Here is a 25,599-nt window from a genome sequence, read left to right as displayed (position 1 = left end):
TTAAAGTTACCAACTGTAGCTTTAATCCTGATGGTCATGCATTACGAAACATTTTGTTCCTGGGCACAGTATCACTGGATCTTCCATTACATTGTGTTTTAAAGCATTTATGATGTGCTTCGTATGTTTAATGGTTGCTTTCTTTGTTCCATCCCTTATACATATACATCCAAACACACATACATTAACCTCAGTTCAAATCATTGAGCTTTATTGGCACAATTCAGTATATATTGCCAATCTCTCTCTCTCTCTTTCTCTCTCTCTCTCCATTTCTCTCAGCTCATAGCATCTTTCCCTCCAGCTCCTGCTCCTCCATCTCTTTTCATTCTCTCTCTCTCTTTCCCTCACAGAAAGCAGGGACCCCGGCAGGCCGCTCCCATTCAGCCTGAGGACGCCGATGATGTTTTAATTGTCACTTCTTGTTAAGGCGGCCGTGACATTCACGCTGGGACAGAGGGGAGGCGGTCGGCGTAATCAGAGGAAATGGAGAGAGAGGAGGAGAGAGAGAGAGAGAGAGAGAGAGATGGCACCCATTCAGCTACTAAGAGTGGTATTTGGCTCTGAGCAGTGAGCCTCCTTCCCTCTCTTCCCTCTCTCTCAACCCCGCCGGGGCATGATCTGATTTGACAAGCGCAACGCTGTCATCTTGAGTTTGTCCAATTTGAAATTCTAATTAATGAACTCGGCGCCACTTTGTGTTTTTGTCGTCGTTGTTGTTGTTGTTGTTGTCTCCCTCTTCTTCTTCTCCTTCCTTCTCAGGCCAGTTTGTCTTCTATTTGTCTTTTCTTTACCCTTCCCTCGCTCCTGCGGTCTTCTTCTTCTTCTTCGGAGGCGGTGTGACTGCAGAGGCTGCTCTGGATGAGATCGTGGTCTAACACCATAACAGATGATATCAGTGGCTTTGGGTCACCCAATTAGAATCAAACTGTGTGTGTGTGTTCTGTGAGCGTAGTGCGTTTATATGTGTGTGTTGTTCTGTTAGAATCACTAATGAGGAAGCAGAGAGAGAGAGGAGTGATGGCTGCTGATGCTGAAGGGCAGAGCAGTGGTCAGTTTCTCTTTCCAGAACTTCACACATCTACTGTACACTCAGGAAAAAGACACCCTAATGTCCTTCAAGCCCCTTGCGTTTGTACAAAACAAATCAACATGTGTCCACCACAGCTGGATCCTCATCATGGCACAATAAACATCAACAGACAACTTATGCTGGTGTTAAAATCAAAGAGCCAAGAGTTCTTTCTAGAGCTGCAAACTGATGTTCATCTACGCAAGGAGGGATCTGTCATGGAAAAAACATAGAGACGAATGAAATGCAACCACAGTATGGATCTTTGCAGCCGTAGTGTGTGAAATACAGATCCACAGAGTGCTGTTGGTGAACACAGGAAGTTTGCCACTCAGAAACTCAAGTCCACTGGTCAATCAGAGTCTCAATAAAACCTTATTAGAAACATGCAATCTTGTGCAGCCTAAACAAATAATATTTAATAATAAACGTCAAAATAAATACACACTTTGGCTCCTACATCATTATTCCAAACGGCAAACTCCGGTGCTGAGAAATGAGTGCCAAAAACTGCCAAAAAGGCTGGCTCCAAAAGTGAGTCCAATTCCCATGGACCCCAACACGTTCTCATTCCAATTTGTCATATACCACCGCTTTGTCACGCCCCTTGGTGTCACTCATTAGGCAACAAAACCACTATAGTTAGGTTTAGGAAAGAAATACCATGGTTGGGCTACGTACAGTGAAAATGTCACTGAATGTTGTGAACACGGGACACGAACGAACAGCTGATTGTAACATGGAAGTGAAAGTTAGCGCATGGGAAACAGCGGTCTCCTGGAGGAAAGCCTTGTGTTTGTTCTAAAGCACAAATACACACACTCCCTTGTTGTGGAATTTCTGATACTCGGGTTAACTCAGTCAACAGGAAGGAAGAAGCCCCGGAGCTGTTGATGTCTTACACAGAAGGTTTATTGAAGCTTGATCAAGGAGCAATTGTCAGGCCTCCACCTTGGTGTGTTCTCTGCGTGAAGGCCTCACAATTCTGCCCTTTCTCCCCGGTGCTCAGTGTTTTTATCCTCATCATGTCTTGACTTACGAGATTCCTCTGGCATCTCTGACCCTGGTTGCCCCAGCGACTGGCTCTACGACCCCCACTGCAGATATAGTTGTACAGATAACGGTGGTGCCCGAAGGCAGGAATCCAACCCAGCAGAGGAGAGAGAGAGGAGCAGGTGAAAAACTGAAGCACATAAGAAAACACAGCGATGTAACAAACCCGTTCTCTCTTTCTGACAGAGCTATAAGGGGGACTTGTGCCTCGGTATCAGATGCCGAAGGATGTGAAGAAGTGCCCATATTTGACCTCCTGAACGGGCTTCACGCCCTGCACGCTGTTATTGACTGGGGGGTCACACGTCCACGTGGGGCCAAAGCCTCTTTGCAGACACCCAGAAGCATCCCGAGTAAAGCAAAATAATAAGAAAATACAGGCAGAGGGCAGGATCTCTGCAGATACTGACGCCACCACACACTTCAAGTGGGTCATAAGTGATGAGAGGGATTATGTTTTGTATCAGTCTATACATTTTTTCATATACATTAAACTTATAACTGGAAAAATGTTCCCAGTGAACATACTCTAATCCAGGCAGCAATTGGGAAACAAATTAGCTGCATATTAATGTCATGTTTAAGAGACAGGGCTGCCAGAACAGCTCCGAGTCTCTGGAACACTACTAGAGGAGTTTTGATAACATAATTTTCATACCCATCATCACACACTTCATTGACTCCCATGCACCCTGTGTGGAGGTATCTGCATGTGTTCTGTTCATCCCTCCTTCCTTGTTCATTCACTTTGCCACAGGAACCTTTTTTGGGGTCGAGCCATCTCCCTAACTACAACACAATCCTGTTCAATTATCATTAAAGTGAAGTCTTTCTTTACCAGCAGGTGGAGCTAGCAGCCTACAAACCATAGACCTCCACACAGCTCTCCTTTAGAGAGGTGGGAGATAGACAGAGAGGAAAAGGGAGAGGGAGTGAGTTTTTGGAGGCCTGCCAATCACGATGAAAAACCACTGCAGAACTAATCTATTTCCATGCCCGTCCTAATCCACCAACACAACGATGGCATCATTTAATCACAAAATCATCATCACCATCACCACTATATCACCATCATCCTCCTCTACCTCCCTCCCCTCCCCCTCTACTCTGCATTAATAAAAAAAATATTTTTTTTTGTAAATAAGAGCTTGTGATTAAGAGCAGATTAGCGCGCGCCTTCAGACGGACAGACAGACCGTGATGGGTTTTGTTAACACGGGAGCAACACTGGGTGTCAGTTGTGTGTGTCTGACATTACATCAACGTTATCCTCCTGCCGCTCATGTTATCGCTCTTGGCTTAGAGTTTTAGGGGACTTTTTAACAGCAGCGCTGCTTAAGAGCTTAGAGTAAATGGATGGATGGATAGATGGACGGATGAAGATCAGGCATACACACTCATGCACAGAGAGATCAGTGTCACTCACACAGCTACGGCGCCAAAGCCTGATTTGCTTTGTGGTAAAAGCTGTTTTATTCCTCATCAGTGTTGTAATGGAGAGGCTCCGCTGTCACACGGCACTTGAAGTCTCATTTTTGTACTGAAGAAGAGGAAAAATCTGCCATTTTGCTGCTCTGGTGTTCACCTCGTTCTGTCCTAACTGCATCGGATTTTATTAGATGTCATTTTTCTGATGGTCAGGTTTTGTTGGTTGAGTGCAGTAAAGTAAAGGAGTTAAAGATGTGGCATGCATATTTATTATAAATATATTAGGAAAATGATTTTTTCTTAGTAAATAAGTTTGTTTTCTTTAGTGTATAATCACCTGAAAATAGGAATCGTTGTGTTTTTGTTACCTTAGAATGAGCCGTTTATATCTACATATAGGGAGCGGGTCCTCTTCACAGAGTCCTCCATGTTTCTACAGAAACCCAGAACGTACAAACCAAACACCGGCTCTAGATAGAGACACTTGGCACACAGGAGTTTCAGTTGGTTGCAATCTGCAACCTCTCCGCTCGATGCCGCCAAATCCTGCACACTGCACCTTTAACCTTTCACCCCTTCCAAACTAGAAGCGCAGTGAGCTCACTTTAGGGACTGTATGAAAATGATTAGAGGGTTTTAGAAAAGGGAGAGAGATTTGTTTTTAGTTTTTGCTGGAGGAAGGGTAGTAAAATAAAGAAGCTAGTAGGCTACGAGGCTAGTAAACAGGATGCATCATTTTGTTATGTTTGACATCATTTTGCAATATTGCTAATTGCACTTCTATGTGCGATTTGGTGGCTATGCAAACATGATTATACCATTAACATAATAGTGTGTGGGGGATCTATTAGCAGAAATGGAATATAATATTCATTACAATGTTTTCATTAGTGTCTAATCACCTGAAACTAAGAATCGTTGTGTTTTCGTTAGCTTAGAATGAGCCCTTCATATCTACGTAGGGAGCGGGTCCTCTTCACGGAGTCCGCCATGTTGCATCGCCATGTTACCTGAAAGCCACCGTAGTTCTCCGACACCCTTGTAAAACTGCGGTAACGTGAGCTGCTGAGTGCAAAGCCTCGGTACCGCCAGCCGCCCTCTAACTTCCGTTGCTCCTAAAGTAGTGTTATCATGGTAAGGATGGCCTCTGAGCAAGACGAACGGCGTTACCACAGTTTTGCGCACGTTACTGCTGCATTACCGCTCCCTTCCTCTCGCAACCACACCACTAGATGCTACCAAATCCTACACTACTGCACACTTTAAGGTTAAAATTAGAGCACATGCATCATAAATTCTTTGCACACTTTCTCTGGGAGGTTGATGCAATATTTCTCTCAGTCAAGGATCCAAAGAAAAGGGTCTTTGAAAAGTGAAACATAATGTTCAGCCCCCTTCCTCACCCAGATCATTTTCATACAGTCCCTTACTGCTCAAGATTAGTGCTCTCTTTCTTATTTCGTGCCATAAAGCGACCGAGCAGATTTTTTATGAAATTAGAACGAGATGACTCACAAAATAAGATGCAGAGTGGAGGCTGCCAATCGTCTTGCCAACGGTGTTTGTTCATGATTATTGTAACAATGTCTCGAAATTGAAATGGAAAGGATTTATTTTTAGATTTGCCACCACAAAGCGCGGTTAATATTAAAACCTCTCCGTGCTTTTGCTTTTCGGTCCCCGTGGGTGAAGCATGTACTTTATTCGCAGGTGGGCGCATTTTGTTTTGGAATGCAGGACACCTACTTATTATTCAGTGGTGTGCTGAATATTTGTGTATGTGTGTGTGTGTGTGTGTGTGTGTGTGTGTGTGTGTGTGTGTGTGTGTGTGTGTATCAAAAGGAGACGTCGGTCCTGACGGTGAGTAATGTTCTCCGGGCCTGGCGGCTGGCACTGCTCTGTCTCCCTGCAGGTGGGAGTGAGTCACACACGCATGCACAGCACACACACTCTTACACACACTCTTACACACACACATACAAGCAGTGCCACCCATTTCATGCTGACCACCTCAGCGCGCCAGCCCAGCGACCATGGCAGCCAACTGGCCAGTGAACAACTGTCTGTCTGTCTGTCTGTCTGTCTGTAGAGCAACAGCACATACCACCACAGCAGCTACAGTGAGGCTCTCTCTCTCTCTCTGTATCTGTTTGTGCTCTCTCTCTCTCTCTCTCTAACACAAACACACACACAGTCATTCTCTCTCATTACTCACACAAGTCTGACACATCCCTGTCAAATGCCAACTCACATTAAGGTGGAGAGAAGGTACCTTTCTCTACTCTTGTTTATTCGGTCTCCCCGTCTGTTTCTCCCAAAACTCAAATTCAAGCTGCTTTACTGTACCAGTTATAAACGTAAACAGCATTAAATCAAGGCATTATTGCAACAGCCAACATATACAAAAACTTATTTATATTCTAATGCATATCCCATTATGACTTCTTCAGTCACAAACGGTGCAGACCCATGTATACTTTTAGGATTTTTAATTGATTAAGGAGTCCAATTTCTCGAAGTAGTTTACTGTTATTCTTCCTCTTATTTTAAAGGGGTATTGCACTATTTAGAACGCTATAGGTCAGTGCACTGAATATAGGATATTTATTTAAAATAGAATAGGAGTAGAAAGGACAATCTCATTCAAATCAACGTAGCAGGATGGTCAGAGCGGCGGACATTTTTATGTGTGCCGTTGCCATTGCGACCGTTGTAGCGGACTAACCTCTGCATAAACTAAACCCGACTTACGGCAAGTCGCTGACTCACTGAAGTGAGGTTTTCCAGTAACGACTCAAACGAGCAGTGAAGAAATGTTAACGTAACATAACATAGAGAGCCAGAGTACGTGAGTAAAACTACTCACTACTGCTTCATCCACACTGCTCGGTCTAACAAAGAACGTATGTTGCCAATAAGTAAAAGTCAATTGGTCGTTCCATTGCAACATCAGCGCCCAGCAGCAAAGCTACTCTTCTGCTATTTTGGACTGAAAGCAACTACCAGACACCAGGAAAACTTCCACCTAAAAGAGTCACACAAACGTAAAACAAAATAATTTCTATTCTACTGTCATATTCTACTGACGTGGCCTGTGTTGAACAATAAAATATTATTAATATAATAAGCATTTTCAGTCCAAAATGGCGTCAGCGACTATTGTTAAAAAAAACACTGGAGTTTCATGTCTTTGCTTCTATACTCTTTGGTCTTTTGTCCCTCTGCCTGGGGACAAGCTAGCTATCTAACTATCCATCCGTCCATCCCCCAATTTTCTTTTGTACAAGTCAAATGACCATGAAAAACAGTTCAATGCCCATCTACTCCTATTCTATTTCTATGGGTTATTTATAGGAATTTTGAGACCTGGCTGCAAAATCCATAAATGCATTTTACTGGAGGGGTTAAAGTGTAGAAGATGCCACTGCCTCCACTTTCTCCTGTCTTTCTCTTGACATCTGTACCTACATCATTTCCTCCCATTGCTCTTTCTCACTCTGTTGTTTAATTTTCTTCCATTACTGAGTATTTTTATATTTCATAACATCATTTTTGTAGATTTTTGTTGTCATCTGATGTGATCTAACGCCTAAATTTCCTTCAGGAAAATAATAAAGTTGATTAAAAGTGAAGCCTTGCCGGTATGCTGTAACACTGTGGAACTGCCCCATACTAACTTCATCTTTAACTGTACCAGGCATCACCAATCATCCACATCATAACACTTAACTGATGGGTCCATCCATCAACTGTAAGTCCTGGATCTACAACGAACTGTGCAAATATGTGTGTGTGACGGAGAGACTGCTGTGTGTGTGTGTGTGTGTGTGGTGTGTGTGTGTGTGTGTGTGTGTGTGTGTGTGTGATGCCCTTTTCCATCATTTGCTAATCAGATATCATAATTTGCTCCAGCATAATATTGAAATATGTCTGCTGGTATTTGTATCACTCCATCACGGGTTGAGTAAATGACGATGTGACAGGCATGGATAACCCACCAGACGTGACAGTGTGTGTGTGTGTGTGTGTGTGTGTGTGTGTGTGTAAGTGTGCTTTAATGATGTTCTGTGGAATCGGCGATGTATGGTTGCCTCTGAGCGCGGATAAAACAGTTAAACACAATAATTGCCATTTACTCTCAGCTGTGTGCTCGTGTTCCCATGGGAGAGCACAGCGCTCGGTGGGTAGGGTACCACACACACACACACACACACACACACACACACACTCACACGCACACACACATCTTATTTTATTTCATTTTCAACAGCACCTCTTCTCTGTCCTTGTTTTGTAAGGTTTGGTCTTGAACCATGCTGCTGAGTGTGTGTCCATCTGTGTCCATAGTTGAGTTTTTGCAACCATCATCAATATTACACTGTGCCCCGGGGGCAGCTGGAGGTTTCTGGGTTACTTTACTCCTCGCTCTCTCGCTTCTCTCTCCTCCAAATAAGGAAGGTGGTGTATTCTCATTTGTTTTTCCAGAAATCTGTTTTTTTTCTTTAATATTAAGCTTGTTTGTTGACTTTTGCTGCCTATAAAACAAAGCTCTTACTTGTGTGTATATGAGAGAGAGAGAGGGGGGAAGAGAGAGAGAGGTGTGTTTCCTGATGTATAAATTAAGAGCACATAACTTCTCCTCCAGGTCACTGAAACAACAGAGCCGTCACCCGCCTGCCAAGTATGAATGTGGGGTGCATAGAGGGACATAAATGACCCATTGTGTGTATGTATGTGTGTGTGAGTGTGTGTTTGCCTTTGCCCGTGTCTCGAAACGTGTATGCAAAACGTGCGGTCATTTACATGTGTCAATACAAACGTGTGCGTGCAGGGTATGTGTTGTCTGCATGTGTTTGAGCATATGTATTTTTATAAAGCATGTGTGTGAGTGTGTGTGTGTGTGTGTGGTGGGCTCGACTGCGTTTCTCAGTGTGTGTGTGTGATTAGGTGATCGCTGCTTTATATTCCCCACAGAGGAATAAAGAGAGTATTTCCCCTGAAAAAACAACAGCGCACAAAGGCTCCTTTGACGAGGCGGTGTGTATGTGTGTGTGTGTTTGGGCAGAGGGTTGGGGGGGGGGGGTTTGACGGCGCTGGTCTTGGACCCTCTGAACTCCCCTCAGCTGTGACCCACCGCTAGCAAGGCTTGACAATACCTTGTATGTGCATGTAAAGAAAGACAACATTACTCAGGCTGTCCTGGCAAAGACTGAACTCTATTTTCACACTGGCGTTGCATTTTAATGACACATTGATAATACCGTTCTCGAGTTCAATGTACTCCGTGTTGTTTTTTTGATGCATTCCAGTTGACCTCTCTGTTGTGCACACTTTCTCTCAGTCTGCTTCTTCCTACATTTCCCAGAATCCCCTTCAGCAACCCCAAAGAGCTTACCTAACACTCCCAGAACTTGGTTGAATTTCATCTGTGAGTTTTTCATGTGGTTTGAGAAGCCAATGACAAAAACATGACTCACATGTCATAACTTTTTATCGTATAGGTCAGTATTTTATCCATAGGGATGAGGAAAACCCCAAGCAAATGGTCAGATAAATGCAAAGAAGTACATTTAAATTAATGTTGAAAGTGTTAAAGTGTCAGTAGGCAGTATATTTTTGGCATCATTGGGCAAAAATTCCATAATAACCTTTCAGCATATTGTAATTCAAGTGTTCTGAGAGATAACTAGACTTCTGCTCCTCCTCATGGCTCTGTTTACAGACTTTAGAAAATCTTGCCCGTGACGGGAGACTTTGACCAATCACAGGTCATTTCATTGAGAGAGCGTTCTTATTGGCTGTACTGCGGTCATGTGATCAGAACTTGGCGTTCCTTCAACAGATTTTACAATGGCGGCGGCGTCACAAACTTTCTCATTTTACAGCTAAACCGTGCACTACAAGATGATTCTGAAAACATTTGAGGAGAGAAATAGGCATTAACGTAACATAATATTGATTCATATTTGATCAGCTCTGCCTAGTTTGACCGTTTGGTCGGAGTTTGCGAATGATTGACAGCCGGCTCTCATAGACGGCAGCTGGACAGCAGACCTCAGATCAGCTCTTACTGCTTGTTTTCTTCCGGTCTGTGAAATCTTGCAGATGCCGTTAGGAGCACCGGATGACACAGAGGCACACGATTTTCAGGTTACCTGTTTCATTTACTACTGTCACGATATAGCGACTATAGCAACTTTTTTTAATCATATTTGCTCCAATCTCGTCTACTTCAGCTTTAACCACGTGTTAAAAGTGCGAGAAATTACGATTCCATCAAAACGAAATTGAAAATGTAGTTTAGTTGTTGTATGGGAACGTAATTTTTTTAAGAGAGAGCGTTGCAACAGCAGCATTGTAAAACACTGCGATCAAATGAGCCGTCGTTTGGATTTTGATGGGCATCTATTCGTGCTGTTACCGTACCGGTGCTTGGAGCAGCCCGAAAAGGAAGAGGAAAGTCTGGTGTTACAGCAATAATTTCTCACATTTTATATACCAAATTAAAACATTTGCAAAGAAGCTGAGCTGAGAAGCACAATGAATTTCTGCTCCTATGACAATATACAACTTGAAGTAGTTTCACTGCACATTACTGTGCAAGGAAAGTCACCTCAAATGATTTTTCAACACAAAGAAAATGTCACAATTTTTAAACTCTTATGAATTAAATGAATAAATGTTTTCCTTCAGAGGTTTGCTGAAATGTTCATTGTTCAGAATGACCCTGACTATGGCCATGTAAAGTAATTTTTACCATCTCACTCCAAACTAAATTGTAAAGTTGGCAGCCCTGCTCTCCGGGTGTCAGAAACATGACTCCAAATCAATGGTAATGCAGCTCTTCTTGACTGTGGAGACTGTGTTTTGTCCAACAACTTAAATCTGTTGTCTCATTTGTTGGAGATGGTATGCTGTTCTTTGCTGGGTAACACCAGTAATGGGTATATTTCTACATAACAATCTCCACTAATGCAGGTTTAAATATTGTATGGACGGACATTTTATTCTCATGTGACACACAGAAATGTTCTTTCTCTCTTCTCCGTCTCTTCTTTCATCATTTCTCTCTCTCTCACCTTGCTGTCAAGGTATAATGCCATGTTGTACCAGTGTCACCAAGTGTTAATACCATAGCTGTCATCACAAAATCCCACGTCTCCTGCCCCTGCCCCTCTCCACCCCTATATTCATCTATATCTCCTTTCACATCAAAGGTTACTGCACCTCCATCCCCCCCCCATCCGCTTCGATAAAGACAACGATTAGTAAAAAGGTAGGCAGACAGACTGACGAACAGACAAATATATAGATAGATGCTTTCCATTTCCCCCGGAGATCAACGCTGTGCCACACACAGACAGGCACACAGGGGGATTATTTGGGAAAATTCCAGGGTATTTGTTCCAGAGTGGCACCGCGGGCCTCTGAACACCGGTGATTCAGCTAATGTCACTGTGTGAAAGCATCAATCTATCAACAAAACCCTACTTTGTAGGTCAAAAGGCTTTCAGCATTGCAGCAAAAGACGGGAAAAAAAAAAACAACGGCGCCATATTTCACCAGTGAGTGAGAGAAAGAGGCCTCGAGTGAGACTGAAAAGAGAAAATTGTTACCATTACCTTGGAAAAGCAAAGAAAGTACAGAATCGAAGAAGAAAAAATTCTCCACGAGAAGGAATAATCAAGATGGTTATTTTTCTGCCAGATGCCGCTGCTCCCTTGCATTATCAAAATTGATCATGCCTATAATTTTACAAGGGTAGATACTGAGAAATAAATAGGTGCACATATCAAACACTGTGATATTGTTGCAGTTAAGTGGCAATTTTGTCGGGTGCAAGCTGATGTTTTACTGCAGAGTGATGCCATTCTGTCCTTTTTTTAGTGAGCGGGACCTGATCACAATCACATAAACCCTCTTTTGTGTGCATGTATGTTGCACTTTCATTTTGGTTCAATCAGAAGACAAGTTTACATACATGCATAACGACCTCCTTCACATTGAAATATCAACGTATCCTCATACATGATCGAAAGGTTATTCCTAATTTTTCGTGCGTTTTCCTACCAATGTTCAGCAACACGTGACGCACGTGTCTATTTACGCTCCAGTCTTTTCAAAATAAGCATATGGCTTCACAGGAAATGACTTGGTTAGGTTTAGGCAACAACACTACTAAGCAAGGTTTAGGAAAAGATTGTGGTTTGGGTTGAAATAAGTCAGAAAGTGGCATAACTTTAGTATGGAAGTTACGCAACAAAAACTACTTAGTTAAATTTAGGAAACGATCAACTTGGTTAGGTTTTGGCAACAAAACTACTGAGATAAGAAAAAACTGCTAAACTAGGTTTAGGAAAACATTGTGGTTTGGGTTGAAATAAGTCCGGAAGTTGCGTAACTTAAGTACGGATGTTACGTGACAAAAACTACTCAGTTAGGTTTAGGAAAAGATTGATATGGTTAGGTTTAGGCAACAAAACTACTTAGTTAGGTTTAGGTAAAGATCGCAGTTTGGGGTAAAATAACACTGGATGTGACGTAACTTAAGTACGGAAGTTACATGATGAAAATTATTTTGTTAGGTTTAGGAAAAGATTGACTTGGTTAGGTTTAGTCAACAAAACTACTTAGGTTTAGGAAAAGATCGCGGTTTGGGTTCAAATAACTCCGTAAGTGGCGTAACTTAAGTACGGAATTTACATGACAAATAAATCAAGTTGACTTTTGGTTTCACATGTGACATGGTGTTCAGACAATTCTTATATCTAAAAACGTGCCCTATGACCTGCAAATCATCAAATCAATACCACGGAGAACTAGTAATATCTGTCGCCGTGCATTTCCTTTTTCCCGTAGTGTGTGTGACTAGTGTTTCAAATGCAAACATGCAAGCTATTGTGTGCAAAGCAAGGGGAAGTTTGGAGAAAAAGAAAAAGGCTACTTCATAACCGCATTGTGCTCTGATTGTACCTGCGATTTATTTTTGAATTAACAAAGAGAAGAAAACCTGAAGGAGCAAGGTATTGTCAGAAGGAGATAAACAAGAGAGATGACATCAACAAAGAAACAAATGACACACACATGATTCCCACGTACAAACACACCCCTCTCTGCCCTCCAGAGGTGCACTATCTGCAGCAGGAAGTCCCACGCAGACACTTCCCGTTGGTCCCAGGAACAATGGCTATTGTCGCGGTCCGCACCACTCTGATATGCCGTGACCTCACCTCCGCGTCTCAGCTGACAATAAATCCTCCACCTTTAAATGGAACAAGCGATGATAGATTAACAAGGTGGCGGCGCCAAAAACATAAATAAACAGGGTTAAACGTGGTGAAATGCGTAAGATTGAGGCATAAAATACAAACAGGATGAATTGTAGAGTTGTTTGTTCTCACATCTATTTTGTGATGTGTTTTTCTAAAATGTTCTAATTGTTCATGCTGTTTCCAATTTAGCAGCAAGGCGCCAAACTCCTGCACAGACGAGGCAGAAAGACAATGCAGTCACTCTCCGACTCTCCAACACTGAGCTGAGAGGTTTCAAATAACTCACATAACTAACAGGAGCTTCAGAAGTATCTTCTCCAGCTGCTCCACATTCCTGCCTTCAAGAGTGAAACGTGCACACACACATCTTTACACTGTGTCAGACTGGTAACAGACACCATGCTACTGTACAATTAACCAGTTTATTTAAACAGACTTATAGCTGACAGACATGCTGGTGCTGAATGCTGGTTGATGTGTTAATAGACTGTGACAGTGAGGCACTGACTATACTTTGTGGAGCATCTAGCAGACCAAACTTTGCATTTCCATGTTCTTTTTCATATCACTCTCACCTCATTTTAATGAGTTTGCATGAACTGGCTGGCAAGGGATGAATGGGCTGAACTGTGGCCGGCTTTTTATGGAATTTAACCTAAAGTCTAGACCTGAGAGGTAGCTGGGAAAGGTTGGTAGTTTTCGCCTTCAGCCCAGTATCTCTAGGATTGATGTTCATACTGGGCTTTCTGCAGGGCAAAAAATTGGTAGTGGCAGAATTAAATGAAAATGACTTTTTAACCCTTTTAGATCACATCCCTACTCATATTGTGCACCTTTTAAACAATATGTGCAAAAGAAATTACAAAAAAAATAATTTCTTCGTATTTTTTATATTAAAATACAATCTTCTTTTCTTCCTGTAAAACAAAACATGACGTGTGCTTTCAACCAGTTTTAAACCAATAATATCATGACATCCATCCATCAATGTGCAACTTCTAGCGCTAATGGAGGTGTGTATGGAGGCTCCATAACGCTTTAACTTCCGTTTCACTGGGACTTTAAGCATACCTACAAAACAATTTTTTTGGAGGCCGCAGAAACAACCTGTAAACACAGGACTGGATGGAGATACTCAGATGGTATCTCAGCTGAAGATTGTAGGAAGCGAGAATGTTAGACGTGAGAGCAAAAGTAGTCAAAATGGCATTAGCCGACTTTAGCCCTAACAATGGGGGTCAAAGGTTAACTTTTGGAGTCATTTATATGTGTCTCCATGAGAAACTGGAGACTAGCTGAAACCAGCTGGTGTTTCCCAGAAACAAACTGCAGTGAAGTGATTTCATATGGAGCTCGCCTTCGTGCAGACACACAGAAAGAATGAACCAGACGTAACACATTCACTCCCCCAGACAATCCAGGGATTCAAACTTCTGTGCTACAGAAAAAAAACTCTCTATAACATATTGAGAGAGAGACGGAGAGAAAGAAAGAGCATTGTGTTCATTAATCAGCTGATGACACAGCTCCAGTGGCCTCAGTAGAGTGGGAAATAATGGAGCACAACCAAGCTCCCTTACCTTATGTTTAGCATGATCCTCGAGGGTGTTAGAAAAGGGTTCCAACATTCGACAGTGAGTTTTTTTTCTCTCTGTGACACGTGTGTGTGTGTGTTTCAGCATCCCTTCGTCCCCATCTGTACAGAGCAGATGCCGTCAGGATGCTTCTGGGGATTAAACGCCTCTCTCACACACAATCTGCCTTCCCCCCCACCACCCATCCACATCTTCTTCACCTTTACCACCTCCTTCCATTTCTCCCTCTCATTCTCTCTCTCTGTCTCCCTCTTTCATTATTTCATCGTACCGCCAGCGCCAACTCTCTCCAATTGTCTCCTTCTTTATATATTTTAAAGTCACAATCCACAATTGTTGTGTAGCACCAGTAATGTCATGCAGTGTGCATGCCATGTAATGTGTACAATGTATGTATTTGAATGCAGACCAAGTGGACTCTACTACATGGGCTGCATTTACTGTGGACCATGTGGACTGTGATCCTGATTAAAGCGGCCCTGTATACTAACAAAATGATTGGGACATTAAAGCTGCACTAATCAATGTTTTTTTTTATATAAACAATGGGTTAAATGATTGATGTGTAATGTCAAAGGGGTTCCTTGTTGTGAAAAACCCACAGAGAATTAGCACCCAACTCTGCGGTTCACCTCATCTCTAGTTTGTTTTTTTAGTGTCTTCCAGCTCATTGTTTTGATTTTGCTGGTTGCAACTTTACTGTTTTGGTTCAGTCTTGCCGTTCTCATCAAACCTGTTTCCAGACCATATACTGTAGTGGATGTAGTCACTGTGACGTCACCCAATGGTTTGTGGACTGCCGTTTTGAAGCCTTGAGTTCGGCGTTTTGGCCGTCATCATCTTGGTTTTTAGCTGTCACCATCTTTGCAACCAGGGGTGACACGAGAGGGTGGAACAAAGTACAATCGAACGCTGATTAGGACATTTTTAAGCGACCAAAATATTACAATTAACTTTCATGAACTGAAAACACACTGTGAAAGGGTTAAAGTTGTAAGATGAAAACACGGACAACTCCCAGACCGGACAATGCCGTGGTAGCAACCTGTCAATCATAAGGTAGCCCCGCCCTAAAGCATCCCCTGCTTTATGGTCTATTTGACTCTAAATGGGACCATAATTTACTAAATGAACATCATGCTGTACAGAAGAAGACTTGAAACTAGCGATTGAGACCATAAACTCATGTTTACAATGTTTACTGAGGTAATAAATCAAGTGAGAAGTAGGCTCATTTTCTCATAGACTTCTATACAATCAGACTTCTTTTTGCAACCAGATTTTGCAAATATTGCAAGTTTAAGACACTTCTGCATTGGCTTCACTAAGGTAGCCCACTGTAAGAAAGCTCTGATGAACCTAGTGTACACTACCTGCCCCGCACCAAACGGCAGACAGATAAAGTTAGAAATCAATATATGCTGCTTTAAAGTTTTAACCTACCATGTCTACTTTTGCAGGGGTGCATCTTACACTTTAATTTCATACCTTATTCTTGAATAGACTAGATGCACTTTATCAAATCTGGATCCAGAGTCAAATCTGCTTTACAAAGAATCCGTTCAAATCCTATGAGTTTAGATTAACAACATTAAGCAACATTGAAACTCAATTATACAAATTTGTGTATTCATTATATTCTAATGTTCATTACATATTTGCTATATTGCTCCTTAAAAGAAGAACATAACAGATGTGTGAAGAGATTTTGAAGACTCTGAGTGCAACAAAGCTATTTCACCAACTTGGAAACGGCTACAAGAACTCTATGTCTGAAACAGAATCATAACAAGTATTACATTTTTATGGACTCAGTAACTGCAGCCAAACTGCTCTCGCTGTGTTCACCCTTTCAAATATCCCTCACAGTCTCTGGATCCAACAGCAGCTACACAAATGTTTGTTGCTTTTTTAACTACACGGACCTCCCTCGTATATACGAAAGATTAAATAAAATGAGAATAAACACACTTAATGTGAAGATTTGAAAGGTTTAGCGTGTGGACAGGACTTGTTTTTATGTTTGTGAGGAAAACTCTGCGTGACAGAAAAAGAAGTGTGCATGTGTGTGTGTGTGTGTGTGAGGATGGCTCGAGGGGTGAGTGAGTTTTATCCTACTGTCAGAGAGAATGTGTCAGATTTCGACTCCTTTGTTCCTTGTCGCCGAGCCTTGTCGTTACGTCTATCCGTGTGTGTGTGTGTGTGTTTGCCTGCCATCCCTGTCGGCTTTAGTTATTAGTCACTGGCTCTGTCGAGAGGCGCCTTTTTTTTCCCAAATAGTTTTGAAGTCATAAATCCATAAGCAGACAGATGTAAGCTGGCGACCAAATACAGATATATATTAGGCATTCCCCTGGATCCAGCAAGCTGCTTGATGGGACATAAATGCAATCATATCCTTTCTCCCAAATCCCTCAGAGCTTTCACATTCTCCCTCCGCCACTGCTCATAGACTGTTAAGATACAGATGCTGTATACACTACACTAAGTCGGTTGAGATAATTCTCATGTACACCATATGTCTTCCCTTAAATTTCGATACACTGCATCTCCTCTGAAGTGCTGATAAGACGTTTGAGTGGAATCTAGCAAGCATTGTGGTCCAAAGCGTCGTCGTGTGGGCTGCAGCAGCAGCAGCAGCAGCGCTGGACCGCCTGCAAAGAAAACAGCAGAATGAAAGAGACAAACTGAGTGAGCACATTTTGAAATAGGTTATTCAGAGTAGCAATCAAAATGGAGAGAGTTTCGGAGGTAATCTGTCAGTGCAGTCAGTGAGAGTATGGGAACCAGATCCTGTCTGTCACCTAGAATGTAAACCCCTTTGAAATCATTACACCCCTATTACTGTAATTGAGTTTGAGAATAATACCAAATGCTTCAATAATACCAGATTATGAATTCATTATGATATGCCGTAATAATGCTGGCCAGATGCTGCCGTTTTGTCTGGCCGGGGAATGAATCTAATCCAAACTGGACATCTGACAATGGAGGTTTTCATAACCCTCAAATGACTTTGAGCAGGTTTCTAGGTTGTATTCATTTGTGAAATTACTAATTAAACACTGAAAAAGCAAAAACACAGGAAATCAAAGCTGGCAGCAGCAGGATGACTGCAGGTGGACAAAAATCCCAAACTGCAAAAGTCATATTATTTCTACGTTTTTGTAACACTTCATCACATCTTAGATGTTTACTATTATTCCACTAAAGGTTCATAATTTGCACCAATTTCTCCTTGAAATTAAAGTGCAGTATACAGCTTTGTGGGTAAAGATTCAAAACAACTATTTATCCTGATTGATATGAATAACACTGTGGTTACAGCCATAGTTATTTTATCATTTACTGTTTATTATATGTTATTATTATGTATTATTGCTATTATTTTATTCTATTATTTATTTTGATCATTTATTGATTATTTTTATGTATTTATTATTATTAATATTACTACTATTATTAATATTATTTATAATAGTAGTAGTAGTAGTAGTGTTGTTGTTGTTTGTTGTTGTTATTTTGGCCCTTAATAAGATTTCTTAAGATAAAACTAGAAACTCATAAACTGTGAAGGCCATTTGTCACTATTTTTTTTACATTTTATGAACTGATTTAAATCAAAACAATAATTTATTGTGCAACTAATATAGAGCATAAAACAGGACATAGAAACAGCAAACCAAAAATGAAAATAAAAGTTGATTTGCTTATTGAAAAACAGAAGTTTGACAAAGAGATTGAGATTTATTTAAGACTACACAAAACGCAAGTTGTTGGGAGAAAACAAGCTTATAGTGTATACAATTAGGATGAAAGAAATATGCAGAACAAAAAGCCTGGTAATAATAATAATAATAATAATAATGGGAGTTCAGTTCCACTGTGTCAGTACTGCTTAGTGTGTGCTTTCAGGCACACAGAGGTGGTTTTGGAACAGGAAGCACCGCCTTGACCCTTGCTTCCTCCATTGCGCCTTGTTTATGTTCCAACGACTTCCTGCATTTCTCTGTCATTTCTCAGGCTCGGAATAGCCCCGGCCGGCGGATGGATATATCATGATATATTTGTCTAGCAGAGCATATATATGCATGTAGAAATAGCAGCGTGAGCTAGAAGGGGAAAGCTGCTTCCTAATAACTGGAGATTGCTGTGGTGTGATTGTAATGTTAGTTTCCGGTCACTAGAGGGTGGTTAAGCCTGAGCTATGTGAGCGAGGTGTGGAGATACAGCACATGACAGGAGGTAAGAAGACTACTGACATGTTTCACTAAATGAGCTCTCCTCTGTGTGAATATATACATGGCCTTCAAGCTCAATGTTTTTCTGAAATGTGGTTTAGAAATGCAGAATTTGATTGTTTATTAGTGTGTTATACTTTTGCAATTTTCTCTAGAATACCACTCAAGTTTGCCAGCATTAATTAATCAACCCACAATATGAAGGTGATTTGTATGCATGTGTGTTTATGTGCAACATCTCCTCTTGACATCCTGCCTTAACAGCAGAGTGTATGAAGCACTGCCTATAATAATAATAATACATATCTTTACCATCTTAACAAGCTTATTAATAGACATCCTGTATTGATATCATCCTTGAAACCAGAGAGAGAGTACAGAATATCTGCAGCTACTTAAAGCTGCAGTAGGTAAGAATGGAGCAAATATGATTAAAACATTTTTATTTTTATAAAATGATCACTATATCCTGACAGTAGTGCATGAGACAGGTAATCTGAAAAATGTTCTCCGGTGTCCTCCGGGGCTCCCAATGACATCTGCAAGATTTCACAGACCGGAGGAAAACAAGCAATTAGAGCCGAGCTGGAACCTCGCCGTCTTGAGCAGCTGTCAATCACTCACAAACTCCGATCAACCGGTCAAACTAGGCAGCGCTGATCAAATATTTATCAATATTCTGTTACTGTAATGCCTATTTCTCGTCTCAAATGTTGCCCAATAATGCCAATAACATTCTGCCTACTGACGCTTTAATGATGTCTTAACATACTGACACTTGTCTCAAAGAAACGTGCGACACAAGTGCAACTTCAGTGAAAAAAAAAAAAGCATTTTAATCTTGAAGGAGAAGTGATTAGGCGTATGGGATGGATGTTTTTTGCAATGAGCTGACTGACTTCAGTAGCTGCAGCTATTAGCCAACACACAGGGCTGATTTGTGCCACCTAGTGTCGTTGGTTTGATCACGGGTGCCCCGTCTTGAAAGAGGAAAAGTGCTGGTGCTTATCTGTTCCAGGTGGGTTGGGGGAGGACCCTGCCTTGTCGCCCCAGCAGGGTGTCATTTGGCCCGGCTCTTAAGCTCCAGGCCCCATGGGTCTGGCACAGGCTGCCAAATCCTGGGCAAGTAGCTGTACTACAAGCTACCCAAAAGTACTACACGATGCTCAGTGTGTGTGCCTTTTGTTCTTGCTAATGCAATCAAAGACGGGCTGCAAAGCTATTCTAAAGCCAGATATAATCATGAAACAGCCCATAACATTGAATAGATGTTTTGCTCTATAATGGGAGTGTGATTAGTGCTCATATGTAATGTGATCAAACATATTATTCCCTATTGAAATTTTCAACGGATTGTAAAAGTCATATGGCGTCATAAAAAACTCAACTAACTGTAAGGAATCCGTGGAAATGGCTGAGAGGTCAGAAACAGCTTTGTGCCGGCAGGAGATTGACAATAAGACATTTCTCAGATCGAGCAATAAAAGTTATGCTCGTATTATGGCTAAGGCTTCCTGATTCCTCATCCATCCTACACACACACACACAAACACGAACACACAGCAACACCCATGAAGCTATAAGGAGCGACGGAGAGAGGGCTGCACATGATCTTGATTTGGAGCAGCTTTAAACAAATTAGGGCATTTCTGATGCCCAGTTTTGAAGTAGAAAGACCAACACTGATTTTGGAAACATTCCCAAACAAACCCAAACACGGAACCTCTTACAACTAAATTGCTTTGTGAAAAAAAACAGATTAGTGTGTCACGTCAGCATGAAAAGATGTAGGTCTTTGTTGTACAAGTAGACAAAGAGACAGGGCTGTAGTCAGGATTTTAGAAATACTGAGGTCATAAGGTCAAGTCCCCCCAAAGACACTCCATCCTCCTGATGTCTTTCAAATTGTATTAATTCATCTATCTGTTCAATTATACTTTATGCATGTATAGAGTTTAGTTAATTCTAACTCAATACAGCTAACTAAACTCTGATAACTGTATGTGTTGATCGTGTATTTTCCCTGTGATTAGTACCAGATTACATAGGAGTTTATTAGGAAATTACAGACCCGTAAAATAACGCTTTCAAGCTTTACAGTAAGTGCTGTAATTTGTTGTTTAGACGGTGAGTCTAAAAAGTACTGGAATTGAAAATGACCTAATTGAGGTCTAAATAAACCAGTTTGTACCAGTGGGACATTTTCTAGGGCACCTCTGGTCATGATACTCCAAGTTCTTGTGGCTCAATTGTATTGAACTTTGGAGTGGGACATTTTTGAGCTGATGGCAAAAACCATACAGGTAGACATTCAGAAGTTAGGACACATACACAAACACACAAGTAGAAAGAGAGAGAGAGAGAGAGAGAGAGAGAGAGAGAGAGAGAGAGAGAGAGAGAGAGAGAGAGACTGTTCCCTGAGCTACCTAGCTGCTAAACGCTGAGGAGGGGAGAGTGAATTTGGAGTGACATCCCAGTTATTGCTCATGACATTTGTGCATCGTCCAGGCGCATATGCGCAGTAAAAGCCGCACCTAGGGGAGGTTGTGTACGTGTGTGTGCTGATGAGCTAAGCCCAGCTGAGGACAGACATTGAATGAATAATAAAGTGTGTCAAACCTGACCTATGCGGTCACTCTATTCAGACGCTCCCTCGTTTGACCACCAACCTCCTCTCCATCACACACAAATACAAAAGCCTCTTGTGTGAGCTATAACTTCAGAACGACAAGACGTCAACGAGTTGCCTTTGTTTTCTCCAGCTTTAACATACAGTAGCTGTTGAACTGTGAAAGTGAATTGGACAGGGATCAACCATATAATATAGTTTTGACAGCCTTTGAAGCGCATCCGCTCTGCCCCCCACGCTTCAGCTGATTGCCCCAGAGCCCTTTTTCTCCTCTGAACAGCCATACTGTGGCATTTACAAGGTACAGTGGGCAGCAAAACGCACATTAGAAACAAGTACGCATACATGGAGAGAGGGAGAGAGGTACAGTGAGTGAGGCACAGGGCGAATCATTTCGGTCTAGTGAAACAGTGATGCGGTAGTAAATAAAAAGCTTGGTAAACAATGATCTGTAGCTGGTGAGCATCATAAAGCATTAAAGTGTCTTGACCGCCGTGACACCTGCAACAGCTTCAGTGCTCCCTCTCCAAGTCTTTGCAACTCACAAATAAGTAGGTTGAGCACTCACAAATTTTCCTCTTGGATTTTTCTTCTTCTATTAAAATCAATAATCAACAGTCTGACACAAATGTTTGTCTCTGGCGTGTGTACACACACAGTGCAGGGCGGACCAAAACAACATCCCTGTTCTTCAGTTGACTGTTGCTCTATCGATTTAACAACAGTGAAAGAAAGAAGCAGTGAGTGGATCTTTGCTGCTGGCTGGTAAGACTTCAAGAGACTTCATACAAGGGGGCAATGAGTAAAGCTTGGCCCTTGCTTTATTATGTCTCTAGAGGGATGAAAACATCATTCCTCCAAAAGATATCTCTGCTGTCCAACACATCAGTCAAAAAAAAAAAAAAAAAAAATATATATATATATATATATATATATATATGTATATATATATATATATATATGTATATATATATATATATATATATATATATATATATAGTATAGAGAAAAAAAAAAGTTACTTCCTGTATAAGCAAAACACCAGACTCATAACAGCTAGCCATTAACACCTGATTAAAATTTAACTGTGTGTCTTTATCATCACTAAATAAATAAATGTTAAATTTATATCAAATTTCTACGCAGGCACGGTCCGTTTTTGTTTATATGACGTCAGCGCTAGATCAACCAATGCGTGAGCGAGGAGACAGCGGCACGGACCAATGAGAAAGCAGGAGGCGGGCCCTGTGATGTGCGCAAAAATTAAGTGCGTCAGTCGCTTCGGGTTGTGGCTAAAAGGGAACCAGCAAACTGGGGGAAACTCTCGCGAGACTGTTAAGGTTATGAGAGGTCGTCGGGCAGCAAGTCTCGCGAGATTTCAGCTCGACAGGAGGAGAAAGACGTTAGCGTTACCAACGGTTCACTAGCGATGCCTACAGACGGGTGAGTGTTTTATACTATAATCATAAAGTTAACTTTATAACATGGCGGTAGATGTGTGTGAAAAACAGTTAACAACAAACTGACTTTGAGTCAACTGTGCTTGGTTTAAAGTTTACCACCAAACGGCTCCCAAACGTCAGTTAACGTTGTACCAAAACCGTGAACTGAAAGATGCCAAAATGCTCCCTAAAGCCGAGGAGTCCTGCAAGAGTCAAGTGATATTTACTGTAGGTTTGTCACTACAAGAGACTCCTTTGACATATTTTCATCCTTTGTTAAAGGGACTGTTTGTAAAAATCAGAAATTGCTTGTTAACAGCGACACCTGTGGCCGTTAAGTCAACGAAAGTCAGCGTCCTGTTGCTCGCGCTCGCCCGCGTGCGCGCGGTACCTGTATGTGAGCGAGCACCAGTCAAAACAGTGAGGCTACACACGTCAGCTAAAACTACAATATCACTATATTTCAGCTGCTTGGCAGTAATGTTAGCTGACCAGATGAAGGTCTCTCCATGAATCTCTGCTGATCCTAGTGTTGGCTTTTCCTGCTTCAGCTTTCCAACCACGGCCGGAGGGAACAGGGGAGATATCGGCACCCGGTTGGAGACGATAACGTTTCTTGCTGCGGAGCCCCGTCACTTCACAAGACACAGGAAACCTCTGTTGAGAGAACCGCAGAGATTTCGGTCCTGGAGACCAAAGCTATGGTCCCCCCCGCGTGCCTCGACCGCGGCCAACACTTCACAAGTGCTTTACAAGGCGGACTTAAAAGTAATAAAGGATAGAATCCAATGCCAGATACAAGCACATTTAATATGAATAAATCTGAACGGGGTCTGCAAACTACAAGTAACCTACAGATAGGATCTAACTGAAACGCTGAAACTGGAAACGTCTGGAAACTGTCCATCTTGACCGCAGCTTTTTGTCACCGCCCCCTGCTGCTGCTGCCTAATCTCGTCTACTTTCCAGGCGGGGCGCAGTTCATCTCGAACGAGCCTTACGGCTGCTGTGAAAATGGCCTATAGCTATTTCGTTTGCTAACCTGCTAGTAGTCACTCAATCGAGCCGAGCTCTGTGGCCAGAAGAAACTTGGCTTGCCAAGGCAGTTATGTTAAATGAATAATACGGCTTTGTGTGGAGTTGACATGCATAACAACTCCTGATACGGACACATTAAAAGTTATTCATCTTGACAGGCTACAGCTGCATCTTGCTTCAGGGCACATTCGCCCACTATGCTTTCAATCCTGTTTGCAGAATTAACTCTGACCAATATGGCTGCACGCACAACCGTGTTTCCAGTACCCACAGAGCGCGTGGGACCACTCCAGACTGTAGTCGTTAATTTTGGGAATGCTAATGAATTCCCATCATTATGATAATGAAAATGTGTTAGATTTATGTTGTTGTAGCTGTTTGATACATTACGTGGTAGAAGTTGACAGCTGTTTTGAGTTTTGGGGAGTTTGGAGATGCCGGCTGGCCTGCTGTTCTGTTGGTGGCTGTTCTAGAGAGGAAACAAATTGACGTCTCCTCCCCTTGGTTCCTGAGCCTTGTCTAATTTGCCCAAACCTTGTGTATGTGTCTGTGTCTATGTGTGTGCGTGCATGCATGTGTGTCTAATGTGAAGTGAAGTGAAGAGAGAGAGCGGGGAAGAGGTGGAGTGGCGAGAGAGAGAGACAGAGAAGTGACACAAATCAATGTGAGCACCTAAACCACCATCACCAGCAGCAGCAGCAGCCTCCCCGACCTCCATCACCTCTCCGCCTTTCCCGGGGAGAGACGGATAGAGACAGAGTCACAGGAAAGACAGTCTCCAAAGCAACGCAGCATCCGGTAAGTAGTAACAGAGACAGAAATACCTCCCACCATACACAAGTTGTAGAAGCGATGGCAACAAGAGTGCGTTGGCAGTGTGACTCGGCTCTCCAAGGCGCAGAGCGCACAGATCAGGGCAGACAGTCGTGGCTGAGCGCCTTTTTCTGCTTTTCCCGTGCACCAGCTCCTCTCCGCTGCCTCTGTCACAGCCGCTGCTGCAGGAAAAAGAGAAAATGACGCTCAGAACAGGACAGCGAGAGAGAGCCGCCGCTGCCGGTCCTCCTCCATTCATATTTTTTAAAGCCTGCTGAGGATTAGGGATTGGATTGAGGGAGGCTTTTTTTTCCGCCAATCACCACCCTGTTTCTCGGAAAGCAAGAGAGAGCCGGTGGATGAGTAGAGGAGAGAGAGAGAGGGACAGATAGAGACGTAGACCTCTGTGAGACATGACATGTTGCTTTAATATTTGTGTGGGAACTTAGAGCTTGTCTGTGGTATTCATTGATGTTGCTACAGTGGATTTGACTGTCTTTGGTATCCATTAGCAAGTTTACAAGAAACTTAATGGATTGTTTGAAAGGACTATAATAGTGGTTTTGCAGGTGTTAGACCATTAATTAGCTTTAAAGTTATATACTATAGCATATACTGTACATCTGTACCCGTCCAAACACTTTATCAGGTATCTTTGGAAACATTGTCTTGACTAGAAGTTAAGTCCTGAAAATGGAATGAGGAATATTCAAACATGCAACCTGCATTTGTAAAGAATGAACAACACATGGGTCTTTTAGTGTTGGAGATGTTCAGTAGGATTATGCGTTTTACAATAATGCCAGTGATTTCCGTTAGATTGTTTTCTCATCTTCCAGATAGCCACTGGTTTCCATTCCTTTACGCCATGAAAATTTGGGATGCACCGATACAACTTTACGGTACAAAACGAATTCCTTGACAATCCTTAAATCCAGTTTTTATTGTACCATCACCTAGAGCTGTCGCGGTGTAGGAATTTCTTTGTGGTATTTTTCCCGCCCCTCCTCTACTGG

General features: G+C 42.1%; 1 protein-coding gene across 3 annotated transcripts in view; it reads left to right on the top strand.

Moving 5' to 3' along the window:
• The first annotated feature begins 22,578 nt into the window (after nucleotides 1–22,578).
• sox5 (SRY-box transcription factor 5) overlaps nucleotides 22,579–25,599 on the top strand; it is a 244,146-nt gene continuing 241,125 nt past the window's right edge. For 2 of the 3 annotated variants that reach the window (XM_074625940.1, XM_074625939.1), the window contains exons 1-2: nucleotides 22,579–22,733; nucleotides 24,363–24,568. The gene's annotated coding sequence lies outside the window, so the exon portion shown is untranslated. The remainder of the gene's footprint in view (nucleotides 22,734–24,362; nucleotides 24,569–25,599) is intronic. The other variant, XM_074625941.1, reaches the window with a different exon arrangement.

The sequence above is a fragment of the Sebastes fasciatus genome, chromosome 23 (assembly GCF_043250625.1).
Source record: "Sebastes fasciatus isolate fSebFas1 chromosome 23, fSebFas1.pri, whole genome shotgun sequence".
Classification (NCBI taxonomy): Eukaryota; Metazoa; Chordata; class Actinopteri; order Perciformes; family Sebastidae; genus Sebastes; species Sebastes fasciatus.
Note: the sequence above shows the minus strand (reverse complement) of the source record. Positions and strands in the feature narration are given on the sequence as shown.